General features: G+C 36.2%; 1 protein-coding gene across 4 annotated transcripts in view; it reads left to right on the plus strand.

Moving 5' to 3' along the window:
- The window catches only part of PSPC1 (paraspeckle component 1), a 60,354-nt gene that overhangs the window by 13,042 nt on the left and 32,002 nt on the right, over positions 1-15,310 (plus strand). The gene's annotated exons all lie outside the window — the stretch shown is intronic.

The following is a 15,310-nucleotide window of genomic DNA, read 5'->3' on the forward strand; positions in this document are numbered from 1 at the left end:
TTTACTCTTCTGGTCATGTGTTTGCTTGTATTTGCTTGTGATGTCCTGTGAACTCTCTTAGAAGAGGAACTTGAAACAAAATTGGAAGTAGTTTGCTTGCTTTCTTTAGTCACTGTTTCTAATAAGGGCACCTATGTAACTCTAGGCATGGCCTAGCAGTTTATAGGCATTCATTATAATGTATCTTTAACTGTACTGGGGTTGTGTAGTATGAAGAGGAATTGCAAAAGCCTTTGCATTTTGCATCAGAGAAGAATTTTAAACCACTGCTTCAAATTGCAAAATGCTATATCAGATTTTTTTTTCTCAATTTCTTACACAACTACATTGTTTTTTAATTCTCACTAGTAATTTTTCCACTGCCAACAGGCTCCATCTGCTGATTACTTCTAGTCTAAGATTGCCATTGTATATGCACTGAAAAAAGGGATTATCTGTTTTAAGAGTTTAGGAATTGCCTTTTAGTGAATGTTTTATGATACTGGTGGGTAGTTCAAACTGTGATCAAGACATTCTGTTGACATAATCCACATAATGTATTGAAGTCTTGTACCAACCATATATTTAGAAGGTAAAATAATTTTTTCTAATCCTTGTTTTTGTTTCTTAAAACCTTTGAAAAGCTTTGGAAAGTAAAATTCCTGCACTTACCTTCTATCCCTTTTTACAATGCAATATAAAGAAGGACATAAATGGTAAGTGCAATGACAACCAGAACTGGAACCTCTCATATAAGACTGCAGTATTAGGCTGTTTTGTTGGAAGTTTCATTTTGTCTTTCCCCAATGTTTTAAAATTTTATTTTTCAGTATACTACCTTTTTTTTTTTAATCTTGTAATCAAGTTTAATGCAGCCACCAGTTACTTTTATTCAGTTATAGATTATAAAAATATTTTGTGTGGGGATTTTTCTTCCTGAAGCGTTCTTGTTCACAGTGATGCTGTACATGGAAGAATTTGATTAAATAGATTGTTAGTCTAATGGGGAGCCTAGTGATGCCTAAACAATTTACTTACCTAGTTGTATGATCTCTAGTAGATAAGTTACTGATAAACACTGTCATACTGATTAGGATGTTTCCCTTCCTTTGTTGGAGTCAGTTGGAATCTGCTGTTACAGCTCAATAAATACACGTTCTAATTTCATGGTAGTTTAGGAAACTTGTAATTTTGCTAATGTTTATTTTGCATACATTTCTTGCTGATGGTGACTAGAGGCAATATTCTGTTCTTCAGCAGCACAAATCTTTTTTTTTTTTTTTTTTTAATACAATCCTTATGAGTGCTAACAATATGTTAACTATTCAGACTGCTGTGGTTACTATCCAGTTGTGAATGGCTTGCATAGATTGACATTGCTAAATCTCAGTCAGAACATTTTAACAAAGTAATTCCAGTTCTAAGAACTGCTTTTAAACATTTCACCAACTTAGTCATTTGGATTTAGTGCATTTCATGTGTATACAAAAAAAGACCAAAAGATGTAGGAGTCGTCTTAGTTTTATGGTGCACTTAGTCATTTGGATTTAGTGCATTAAAATAGCTTTCATGTGTATACAAAAAAAGACCAAAAGATGTAGGAGTTGTCTTAGTTTGGTGGTGCACAGGTTTAATCCTGTAGTGGCACTGCAACATCACCAGTATCAGCCTACAGCTTTCAGATCTTCTTACTGATTGCTTAAAGAGGAAGATGAGATATGGTTGTCCTTGCCCTCTTCCCTTCAAGAAATTCCTTCTTTAGGCTTAACTTGCATGTATAAGAAACTGTTCCTTGTGCCCTCATCAGTTTAAATTTTTGAAGGCTTAGTGTTCTTTCATGTAAGACTGCACATAATTGTTTTTATTGCCAAGTCTTTTTCAATTACTTCTAGATAGTGTTCTGCTTTCCATTAATTTTTCTTGCACAGAAGCATTCTTGCTGAAGTGTAAGTATCAGCATAAAGGGGCAGCTGCTAAATCAGAGGAGACTGCCTCAACAGCAGATTGTGGTGGACTTTGAGCAAAAGTTGTCAGACAGATGAGAGCAAGTCAAAAAAAAGCACATCCCAACACGACAACAAAGCTCATAGCCTCAAGAATGTCAGGAACTTCATTAAAAAAAAATAAAAAAGCCTTGCATGTGCATTCTTCTAAGAGTTTTGTCCTTTGGGGCAATTTATAATTGTAGCTTCCTCTTTCTTTATTTTGAGCCTACTGAGGTATGTGCTGACCCTCACTTACACATTTGCTTGCGAGTTTAGTGTATGTTTTTTAAATGGCTATCAGACTTCCTTGGACTTCTGTAATACATGAATAGTTTTTTTGCTCTTCAGTGAATAGAACTATTTCTTCTTCCCCTCCACTTCTGATTCCGTTAATCGTGCAAGCCCCAGTTACGTAAGGCGTTTGAATTTTCACTGAATGCAGTTGTTTCCTGCCTTATTGCAAATCTGCCTTAGTGTATTGCTGAGTAAGTAAATTATTAACATTTCCCATGGATATTAACATAAATTGTTTTCTACTAGTAATTAGTTTTGATTATTTTATCTTGACAGCCTAATGTACTTGGCTGACGGTTGGTGAAGTTTGATGAATAAAGTCTCTGTTTCTTAAACTGTTATGAAGCTAAGCTGCTTTATAATAGCTCTATTCTAGAGCTTGGTTGGGAGAGATGGATTACTTCCTTATTGCAATTCAGAACATATACTTGTGTCAGAAATAGTTTGGCACCTTAGAAGTCTTCTAAGGTAAAACTGTCTTGGAGAAAAGCAGGATCATTAAATGTAAAACTAAAAAAAATCCAACATGACAAAACATTCCTGCTTTCTTGACTGTAGTTTACTGAAGTGTATGTATAAAACAACATAGTCTAGGCCTTTGATCAAGTGGTTTATAAATAAGCAGTTTGCATGTTTGTGAGTGGCCTTAGTTTTAGGAGTAGCACGAAATCGATTTTATTTTCACAGGGTTGCATAATGTCCACATGTCAGTGGACAGATACTTAAATCTTGCATTTCTCCTGTACCCTGGTGGCTTAGATACTAAATTTGGTCTTTAGGTAAGAATATCAACTCCTTAACAGGCCTTAAAGTACTTGCTTTGTATTATTTTCAGGAACCTTTAACTACCTTGTGACCCAGAAAACTACTTTAACTGTTATACGTACTTTCAGTATGAGAACACACTGCATAAAAATCAGTGCAGAATTGCAGCCATCTTTGTAGCATGTTACAGATTTGTATACATAAGCCAAAGCTGTTTGTGGAATAAGGTACTTGTAAGTATTTGTTTCAGTATCGTTGTAGGGTGGTTCGTAATTAACTTTGTAGGTTGGTTCTGTGTATATCAAGGTAATTCTACTTAAGGTAATTCTTCTGTAATGAAGCAAATAAACATTACCATATTACATTTCTATTCTAACTTTATCTTTCAGTATGTGTAAACTGGCTGTGATACGTTACAGATATTTAGGAGACTTTGCCATCATCTTCCAATGTTTGCACAAAGTGCTTTAGAACACAGTACTACTTACTTCATACTCAACTTGCAGACAGAGCAAGTGACAAATCATAAGTTCATTTTTATGCCTTTATGTACCTAAATGCTCAGTGTGAATTTAGGTGTTGTGGTACTGCGTGTAAGCATTTTGCAGGTTTGTTTTCTTCCACAGTAATTGATAAGGGTATTTTGTCCATGTTCTTTGTTTAAACTTAATTGTCCACGTGTTTGCTTAAACTTAATTGACTTTCAATAAGAATGGCAAATAAAGAAAGGAAGAGAACACGTTTCAGATTCTTCTAATGTGGTTGCTAAATGTCATCAGTTTCTGTCAGCCTTAGGGCTTCATAAGCCTAACATTTAGCAGATGATGTGTATGTTCAATTATAATGGAAAGACTTAAAAGCATCTGGTGTGCTTGTTTACAGAACACTCCAGTTGCATACTTAGGTTCTTCTATTGCTTTGTAGATAAGAATGAAAGAAATAATCCATTAAAGAGCAGATTTAAGTATATAATTTTTTTAGTGTAATTTCTGAAAATTGTTACTGTGTTACAAGTTTAAAAAATACACTTCCTCAAATACTGAATTTTTTGGGTTGTCATCTTCTGGCATATAAGAATGAAGCTTTTATAAATAATTTAGAAAAAGCATCTGTTAATGTGTTTGATAAATTCCCTGCATATTTTTAAGCAGCTAATATTTTTGCCTTAATTTTAATTGTTTTTTTTCTTCCTCAGCTTCTGGAATTAAGCTTGACTTGGAGTTTGTACATGTATTTACCCAGGCTAAGAAGAAACTGTCTTTCATTTTTTCTGCTTGGTACCTATTTTGGACTCATCCACCTGTCTTAAGTCTTGATCTTAATTGGTAGTCTTAAGACTTGCAGCCAAAATAAGTTCTTCTGTTTAGATAAGTTTGTCTTCATTCCAGAGGGTCTCTGTTTAAAGAATGGATAAAACACTCAAGAAGTAATAAATGATACTTCTGCAGAACTTCAGTTTTCAAACTGAAGAAACCTGTTAATGAATCTGTTGCCTCATGAAAGGAAAACTTATTTTAGACCTGGTTTCTCTTCTTGAGGAAGGCATATTTAATGAATATGAATATTCCAGATGCCTTCTGAGTGTGTTTGGGTTTTGTTTTGTTTTCTGGTGTGAGCAGTGAGCTTTTGCTTAGCTTCTAATGTTTTGCTTTAGTAGCTCTCATGAAGTGCAAAATTTAAATAGTGGCAATGCAATAAATGGAGACATAGAATTAATTTGTCTTAATGAGATTGCCTGTCTTTTCATACCAGGCTAAATGCTATTTTTCAAGTAAAATATTTAGGGTTTTTCTTACTAATATTTCACAAGCCTCCTTTCTGTTGTGTAGGCATCATCTAGGTTTGTCTCGTTATCAGAGTTAATGCTTGGTTTAGATCACTAAATCTTCCATGAGGAATATGGAATTTAAAAGATGTTTCTGTCTTCCCTCATGCCTTTCTGAGGTTTCTATTTTAATTTTCCAGAAATGAGGTGTTATTTTGAGATGAATTAACATTTTTAATAAGTAGTGTGGTTTGGAGAAAAAAGTCAAGAAGAGTTGCTGTAGAGCTGTTTTAAGTGTACAGGTGGATGGAGAGTTTGATATCATGATTAATGGAAATTAACATTTTAATTAATATGATTTACAGGTTAAAGATGTTTTTTCTGAACATCCCAGAAGCACAGAATGGTTTGGGTTGGAAGGGACCTTTAAAGGTCATCTAGTCTAACTCCCCTTCAGTGAGCAGGAACATCTTCAACCAGAGCAGGTTGCTCAGAGTCTCCTCCAACTAGACCTTTGTCGTAGGGTTGCCAGGGTAAGGCCCAAAAGCCTCCTCCCTCCCCCCTGTAAAGTAAAGGGAAAGAAAATTGAAGGGAAAGGGAAAAAAAACCTCACAGCTGAATTAGCAAAGCAGTGGAGCTGTATATTTACAAAGCAATGTAGGATATGCAGGGGAATATATACAAATTTACAATATTTACAATATATACAAAGATATACAATAAAGTAGCACAGAAATGAGAGTTCCCCCCTCTGCTGAGGGGGTTCCCACCTCCGCTCTCCCCTCTCTCCCCCCTTTCCCCAGAGTGGGTTAGAAAGAGAGAGAAAAGAGAAAAAAAGTTAGAAGCAGTTTTGTGTTAATTGGAAAGCAGTTAATACAGGCCTGGTGGCTTATCAGTTTTCAAGGCCAAAGCCTTGGCCGAAAGCCCAGGAGCTGCAAGCTGCTGCCCGAAGGAGAATCGGAAGAAAGACTGAAGATAAAGTGCCGGAATGCCCAGGATACCCTTCTGCACTCCCAGTTCAGAAGGTGCTTCCTCCCACTCTACCAATGAAATTAGTTTAGATTGTTCTTTTCATTCACCAACTTCCGTCCACCATATTCCCTTTCTTAAAGGCACAGCCTCAAACGGTCACAACCTTGAATGTTTCTAGGGACAGGGCACCTATCACCTCTGGGCACCCTTTTTTATTATTTTGCCAATCTTTTCTTAAAAGTTTTTGTCTAGTCAGAATCTACCTTCTTGGCAATTGCTTAAAACCATTGTCCTGTGCCCTGTCACTACTTGGCTCTACAGAAATGTGTTCCCCATTACAATATCCTGCCTTGGCCAATGAGCCACTAATTTAGACTTCTCATTGTGTATCATGGAGTGTTTGTATTTTTCTGCATGACGTAAAACACACTGCTTTTGCTTGTATTACTGGTGGAGTCTTGTGGCTAGGTTAGCTGGTAAGTTTCTCTTGTAAATACATTAATATGAAAGATCCCATGAAGTTACTGCAAATTTGGTTCTTCAGGCTTTGTTTCTCTCACATATGTAGTGTTGATTTTTATAATACTTACAAAATTATTTACTTAAGAAGTCTTTGTTCAGTCCCACCTGTCCTCTCTATTAAACATGAATTTCTGTAGAGAGGAACTTGCATGTTCTTACCTAGAGAACCAGCTCTTCTTTTTCGTTTGTAATCATTGTGATGCTTTGTTGTGTGCCTAACACAATTCTGACCTTTAGATCTATAGTACATTAAAAAAAAAGTAGTGTTTTGTTAGATTATCTTTTGATGAAAGCAGACACTACATCTTAAGAGGGTGCAGACTTGGGTCAGGGAATATAAATTGAAAGCAAATTTTCTTAATCCATATGGATATGTTCAGATGACCAGTTTGTTAAACTTCTTATCGAAATACTTGAATTGCCTTTAATGTCATGTGTTGTTTTCCTTAGTCAGTACACTGCTAGACATCTTGATTCATTTAAGTCTGCCTCATCATGCTCCTGTTTCACAATGAATGGCATCCAGATTGTATAAAAGTACTAGCTGGAAAATGATGGGAGTTGAGATTCATGCCAGGAAGTTTTGCTGATGCTTTGTTCCTGTTTTATATGTTCAAATACTGTATGTGTGGTCAGGCCAGAACTTTGTTGGGGAAATCTTAGACATTGGACTGCTCTGAATGTGAACAGCATTCATAGTATGCATAAAACACTGCACTTGTTTTTTCAGAAGTTTCTCCTGCAGGATATGTTTGTAGCAGTGAAAAACTGGCTTTCAGATTCTTTTTGCAAGTACTTGCTTATTCTAATTACTTAGTAACTCAGTGCAGCTATGGAGTAGTAATTAGAGTTTTTGTTACAGTTTAGTTAGCCTTTATAATACCTACTTGGTGAGAAAAAGCTAATGCACTTCTCTGGCAGAGAGTTATGTTTAGTGTACTGTGGTTATAACTAGTGCTGCTTATAAAGTGTTGATTTTATGTTGTTATGTTTGATGTTCCAATTGAGAACTAGCTAGATTTTACGTAACACTTCACGGCAAAGGATATTCTTCTAAGTGAACACTGATGACTTCTATTTCATCTCCATCCTTTGTCTTGCACTTGGGGAACATGTTTTCAATCAGTCCAGTGTTCACTCTGTTTTAATATTTACCCTACATGTGTTTCCTGTGCAAGGAAAACTTAACATCTCAGCAATCTAAAGTGCATTGTTTTATAACACTTAATTTTCGTTATGTGTTTAGTGTATTTTCGCATGATGGTACAGTTAGACCAGACTATTTTACCAGTTAAACAGCCCTTTATCTCCACACCTGTCAATGTGAATTGTGGAATTCATCTTGAATCCTTTACAACTTCTGTGAAAGAAGGGAATTCTCCATGCTCCTGTGAATGTCTGTTTTGATATTTAACCTATTCTCTTGACCTTCTTTAGCTAATATAAAACCAGAACAATTTTAAGCTGCAGCATAAAATTCTCTAATATGCCTTTGAAGAGGTGAATATATTGCTAATGTAATTGTATTACATGTATCAGTTGTGAACTTGGTGATGTGGTGGATACTGCTTTCAAAAAGTAGTTTTGCAGGTAAGGTAAGTGCCTTTAATAGCAAATTAAAAAATATTTGCATTGTGTTCAGATGTTGAACTGTATGTAGTGTTAGCTTTTAACTTCATTACTGTCACTCAAAAAATGAAGCTAATAGAAATGTGAGAAGTGGCTTTATATATTGAATGCATGGATCCAAAGTGTCTCTTAGCTATGATGGGACCAAATCCATTGACAGAAAGTTGTAATGAGAAAATTTCTATGAAGAGAGTTAACATACTTTTTTTTTTCTCTCTCTTAAAGGATTTCTAGATCTATTAATGTATTTACATTCTCTGTGCTCCTTTGTCTTCTGAAAAATGATCTTAATTCTGAATTTTAGCTTAATGTATTTGAGAAGCAGAAGATGAAAGGGAATTGCTGACAAAATGCATGTATTCTTGTTTAGCTCTCAAATGATCAAGAGCCATGGCATTTGGGGGGGGGGGGCGGGGGGGAGGGGAAGTCTTTGCAGCTATGCCCTTAGTGGTTAGCTGCAGACAGTGAAGGGACATACCTGGTGGGGTGTCCCATTACCTGAACAGATGACATACATATCATTGAATCCAGACATGGGGTGAAAAATACTTGCACTTTATTCCTATCTGCAGTTTATATGCAATTCCTTTGGGGCCACGTTTTGCCTTCTGGCCATGGAATAACAGCGAGAAGCCTTTTTAGTCAGTCTTACTCCATAGATGTATATACAGTGTTTTGTAGCAACAGGAAGTAAGAGAGGTCAGGGAAAAATCCTCAGAAATAGTTTTATATTAATGCTATGTATTTAATGCAGTATTAAAATTCAGAGAAGCAGGAAGTAACTACAAGTCAAAATATTGAAGCAGAAAAGACGTTATGTCTCAATGTAGAGCTAAGTTCCATAATCAACAGAGTAAATCTGCAGTAAATCTTCACTTCTTTTAGACTATTTTTATTAACTGTTTAGGTTGTATTTTGTTTGGTTTTGCCATCTAATAGCATTCTGAAAGTATGAGGTCTGTGTAAAACAAAACCGCAGGAGCGCATGTGATAAGTCTTTAAATAGGGCATAAGGTTTAAAAATAAAAATCATTATTCATGTTTTAATTCAAGTTATTGGCACTTCTCAGATGTGATGTCTGAGGTCAGTAGATGAAGACATTCAGAAAAATCTCTGCAGGCATGCAGAAAACATCTGTTGTGGTAATGGTCAGTTCTTAGTATTATAGGTAGGCAAATATTCCTGCATCTAAATCAGTCTGATAAAATATCTATTCCTGAACGTTTATGTTGCTACCTTTTCTGGTTCAGGCAGTAAATATTGTTTTGTTAATTTCTTTTGAGGTGAAAGCCAGTAATGATTACTAACATATTTTTCACATAATTTTGAATTTAATTTGTCTTTTGTAGTTCATTAGCCTTATGCCTGTAGTCCAGAGCAGTGATTACTTTGTTTCTCATGACAGTATTGAGGAAACATCTCCATTGTGTAGCACTTAACAAGTATTTTGAACTGTGTTCCTCATCTACTTTGCTTTCTACCTCAAACTTAAAATACTATCCAAAATTATTTCAAAACTTAACAGTGAGTGACTCTTTAGTGCAGAGAGGTTTTTCACCTTAATGTATTACACATTTTCATTTGGCTTTTTCTTGAAAGTGCAACCACCAACTCTTAACTTCTTTCACCACCTCTGTGTTTCTACAAGGTTTTATTTTTCCCCTTGCTAATTTTAAAGTAGTAGCTGAAACATATTTCAGGGCTGGAAAAAGCCCAGTGTACCCTGTTGAGATTGATGAATAGCAGAAATGTTTGTGTTGTGAAAAATTTAATTTCTTTCATGGTGATGTTTTTGTCTGTATTTTCTAACAAGAAAGTAGTTGGTTTTATTTTTAATCCACTTTCTGGGTGTGTAAGTCTATACTCTTCTCCAGGATATCATGGGTTTGGTTTTCTAGAGGTTGAATTAACTAAGCATTTTTTATTTAGGGGAAAAAAAAAATCAAATAAAAGGACACCTGAAATGTAACCAAAATCTGGTGGATAATATAATGGTGGTTCTGTATTCAAATGGAAAGAAAAATGTGTAGACTGCTGTCTTGTAAACAGCAGTCCTGTTTGGAAAGTATGAGTTACAGTTTTTCATGGCCAAAATGCAAGAACAGCAGGTATATTAATTTTTTGAGGGGGAACTTAATACACTACTAGTTATGTTGAAACTAGTCTTAAGAAAAAAGATGACTTCCATCAGTTTCTTGAGAATAATACTACAGATTAGGGGGTGATCTGCTGGAAAGCAGCTCCATAGATAAGGACCTTGAAGACAGTAAGTTACCCATGGGACAGCCATGTGCTCTTATAGCCATGAGGGCCCATGATATCCTGAGGTGCACTGCGTATGGCCAGCAGGACAAGGGAGGGTCTCCTTCCCATTTATTCTGCCCTGGTGGGACCACATCTGGAGTATTGTCTTGTTCTGGGCCTTCCCTGTTCAAGAGGGACAGGGTCTGTCTTACAAGAAAAGGCTGAGAGACCTGGAGCTGTTTGCTCTGGAAAAGAGAAGACTCAGAGATCTTCCTAGTGTTCATAAATACCTGAAGGGTGAGTGTCAAGAAGATGCTGGAGACTTTTCAGTGGTGTCCTGTGCAAGGACAAGGGACAGTGGACACTAACTGCAACACAGGATGCTCAACTTCAGTGTGAGGAAAAACTTCTTTCCTGTAAAGGTGACAGAGCACTGGAGCAGGCTGCCCACAGAGGTGCAGTCTCATCTGGAGACTTCTGAGACCTGTCTGGATGCATTCCTGTGTGACCTGCACTTGATTCTCTTTTGGCAGGGTGGTTAGACTCACTGGAGGTCCCTTCCAACCCCTGCTATTCTATTATTCTGTTACCTTTTTTTCCAACTTAGAGCTTTTACTGGAATACGTGGATCTATGTATATTACATGCAGAGATGTGATAGGTCTTTCATGTTTAGAGCTTTTTAATGGTGCTACTTGCTGAGTCATCTCCACCTCTGTTCATGACTCGATTCACCAAGGAGGAAATTAGCTTTAACTATTTGGTCTAGAGTTCTTCTCAAAGACCTAGTCCTGTTGACATCTATTAAACCTAATTAAAATTCTTTTCATTAAACTTCCTTTTTAAAATGGGACTGTTTAGTTTCCTGAACTATTTCTTTCCTAGAATGTGTATGTCTTTTATAGCTATATTGACTTTATCTAAATTATCTGTTTGCTTTGTATGGGAGCTTACTTTTTCCCTCCTCACTTCTCAAACTCCTTTGGGTAGGAGCTAACATTCAGTCCATAGCATTCTTGAATAGTTGAGGCTGGAAGAGATCTCTGGAATAATCAAGTATAGCACTGAGCTCAGAGGAGGAATTAGCTCTGGATTTAGATTGCAGTGCTCAGTAACACACAGAAATCTTGGATTTTGAAAGATCAGTATTTTTCATTTAAAATTCCTTACTATTACTGCATGTGATACTCTCCTGGGATGTTTTAACTTTCGGATCTTACATAGGAATCTTAACTGATGGATAAGCTAAAGAAAGAACTGTGACGAGGTCAGCGGAAGAGAAGGCTTTTATTACTTTCACTCCTTGCTGGCAGCTTAAGAAAAGACAAATCATGTACAATCAAAACTATCCCCCAAATTCTGTTTTTGATACTAAGCAACTTCAACTACTTCTATTATTTATCTTCTTAAAATGCAGACATCTTTCAATAAATTAGTTTTGTGTAAGGTTTAAGGGTCTTATGTCTCCTGGAGAGGCCTTTGGAAATAATTTGGGGTTGTTTTCTGGAAAGAACGTAATGGAATAAAGCACTGTAGAAAGGAGCAATGAATTCTAGTAGAAGGTACCGAAATGTCATTCCTATTTTGATAGAGTCTGCCAGAGGACAGAATCTGGCTTCCATATTAATGAAAACAAGTGGAAATTAACAGCACTGTGAATTATATTTCGATCTACATACACACAACCTAGATTGTTTATGTAAGATTGCAACCTAAAGTGCTAATTAAGTTACTGATTTTAATGTGCACATTTTCAGGTAGTGTGGTGGGTGTTCTTTTGTTTTATATGGAATTTTTTGATGTGTCTTAGCATTATTTTGGTCACCGTTCCTTAGCTGAAAGGTGAGTGAATAATCCTGTGTTGATTGGGAAGTGCATCTACTGGCCACAAAGAACTGAAGAAAACTCTATGATCTGTCATGTTAACATTTCTTGGTATTTGGTGCCATATTGGTGAGAATATTACAGTGTTATTATTAATTTATTATTGCATCTTTCTGACAGTTTTGTTACTGTGAATATTACCATCAGTATATCATTTGGAGATAAGATTTTTAATTTTCAGGGGGGGATTGCTGCAATTGCAAGGCCTGTTTCTGGGGGAGAAAATAAAGGAAATATTGGCTTGCCAGTTAAAAAACCCCAAGGCTTATGACTTCCTACATTTTGGCTCTCAGTGTGAAGAGGTAATTGCATCACATGTGTCAGTTCTGAGGTGTATTTTCGAAACAGTTAGTTTCATGGTTTAATAGAGTAAACTTAAAAATACCCTAATGTATTTTAAAAACCCTAGAAGAATCACCTTGGCAATTCTCTGCATACTTAGACTACTGGTATGAGTTATGACTGAGGTGTAAGACCACTGCACGTGATACACCTCAGATCCTCAAGAATTTTTGTGATACCTGTAAAAATGGGAAAGTCTATACTGTATTAAATGTATGGTATATGTGTAATTTGAAAACCAATGTACTCCTTTTTGTGTAGATCTGCTTTTTGCAGCTGACATTAAAATGAGTTGTAATTGTGAGAAAATGATTTTAGATACAGGCATTTAGAAACATAATAGTAAGTGCAGTGCTCTAGTTGCCATCATAGCAGGTTTTTTTAAAAGCAGATTTTCTCAGATGAATCAGATGTGTTGAGGGTTGTTTTCACTAGTGAGCCCTGAAGCATTCTACAAGAATCCTTCAACAGAAGTAATTTGGAGAGTTTTTCAAGTTGTGTGAACTTCTCTGCTTTTACAGTAGGATGTTATCCCTTGTTTGCTTCCCTTTGTTTTGTGGTTTTGTTGCTGTTTTTGTTTACCATCCCAAAGGTTAAAATACACTTTATTACCATTCTTTGTCTAACAGCTTGCTTTCCTCCCTGTAATTGCATCTCATTCATTTTTCTTGCTCTCTTGCAGTTTAAATTGCTTTCTCAGGTACCTGGTGACTTCAGAGGTTCTTAGTCATCTCCTCACATATTTCTTTAGTAAAAGTTAAGCCCTCTCTTGCTGCTTAGTTAACTCTACTTTATGGGTGGTTATGGGTGGCTTCAGGGAGGGACTGAAGCAAATTGCTACTCCACAGAGGAATGGGCAATCACATAGTGAGGAGAAGAAGCTCTGAGAAGATAATGCTATCATTGTCATGTTTATCAAAGTGCCTGAGTGTTCAAGAACAAAGCCCTCAGGTGGGCTGGAATGTCAGACAGCAGTCCTTGGGCAACTGTGTCATTGCTGCGTGTTGGTATTCCTTTGTCTGTTGCATTTTGGACAAACCCCATGGGATAGTTGACCTATCTTAACTGCGATAACTTGTTTATGCTCACACAGTGTATAGCAGTCTGGATGTGATTTGTCTGGGATTTTTATCTGGACTCCTGCAAATGCAAGTTTTCACTAATTATCCAAGTAGATTTTTAATAATTAATGTCAAGTACTCAAGTACATTAATGATATATGTTGTCATTTAATGCTTGCAATGAGTATTTTCTTTGACAGGAGATTTATCTTAAATGTGTTTATTCCTTATTAATGGTATAGAAGAATTTCCCTGTACTGAAAATTCACAACATGACAAGTTGTGAACATGCAGTATTCTTTGAAGCACATTGATAAATTAATGGCAGCAGAGATAAGGCATATTTATGGATCTTGAACCTACAGCTGAAACGTTTTTTATGTGGTAATAATGCAGCATTGCAGTTAGAGCTACAGAATGGCAAACAATTGCTTCATTATTTTTGGTACAAAGGGAAGAGTAGACTGGAAAAAAACATTACAGGTTCTGCCCCTCTCTTTTGTTGTACTTAACTGAAGAGTGGCAGCATTTCAAGCTGAGAAAAAAGCAGCTTCTTGCTAGGAGGAACTCTAGTGTGCTTGGAAAAAAAGTTAGTTTGCAAAATGCTTCAGTCCTTAATGAAGAAAATTCAGTTAAGTTCTAGTAACTAGTACAGCTTTAGAGCTGTATCTTTACCTAGCTGCTGTTGTACTTGGCCCTGTGCATATCACATAAAAAAAACCTGCCACCAGCTTGCAGTTGAACCTGAGATGGGTGCATGAAGTTAGTTAGGTGCAGTAGTTAAAAATCCAGTACTTTACCTTGTAACTAAAGAGTATCTTGCAGCTGTTTGATATGTCCTGTTTCCACACATGTACATATGTGTGCATGGAGTCTGGTTAATGTAATTGGTGGTCATGGTGGTTTTCTACCTTGTTGGGCTAGGGGTTAACATTTGGGATGATGACACCACTTTTGCTGCTTTGTATCAAGGCTGAGATGTGAAAAAGGCTGGTAAGGCTGTAGGCTCATTTTGTGACTAACTTATTGGTATCCATTTCTGGGTATGATTGACCCTAATAGGGCTGCAGATTTTAGTTAAAATGTCAGCTGACATTGCTGTAAAAGGTCTGACAAAGTAGTTACATGTTCTGTTACGAAGTTTTAACATGGGTTCTAGAGCCAGAAGAAGAGGTCTTTCCTAGTGTTCAGGGGCCTTAGGTAGACCCTTAAACCTGCCTGTGTCTTCTAATAACAAGGCCTTACTTTACCTTTTCACTATGCTTTATTCTTCTGAAAATGGTGCATAATTTTAAGTACATTTTCTGGATTAATACAAGTTATTAGAAATGAAGGTGCATACCTGAGAGCATTTTGTTGTGTGTCTTAAGATAATTTCCCATACCAGGATATTTTTACAGAACTGCTGATTCTGTTCTGCTAGATACTGGTGTCTGCTGCTTTAATTGTGTAAAGGCAGAAATCTCCTGTTTGAAACCACAAAAATGCTGTGAATGTGTTTTGATTTTACTAGTTTTTCAGTTTAAAGCTTACTTTTTAGCAATGCTGATGCAGTTGCCAAGTATATGGGATTGTTTTCAAGATGCATCTGAACTTGCACTCTTTATTAACAGTAATTCTCAGGTAATAGTTTTTGCATATGCTTATTCTCAGCATGTGTGTCCATGCAAGGGTGGAACAGACATAAATATTCTTGCAGAAAAATTGTGTCAAAACAAATTTGTGTAAGTAATTATTTTTCATTTTCAAATGTGAGTTTCTTTCTATTTCATAGTTTTGATGTAAGCAGTTATACTAAAATTCTTTGGAATTACCTGTGATAGGTGTACTTTGTTTTTCCCGAAGTGATGGTTTTGCCACTCTTGGGG

This window comes from Melanerpes formicivorus, unplaced genomic scaffold (assembly GCF_026170545.1).
Source record: "Melanerpes formicivorus ecotype bairdi unplaced genomic scaffold, bMelFor1.0.p_v2 SCAF_1, whole genome shotgun sequence".
NCBI lineage: Eukaryota > Metazoa > Chordata > Aves > Piciformes > Picidae > Melanerpes > Melanerpes formicivorus.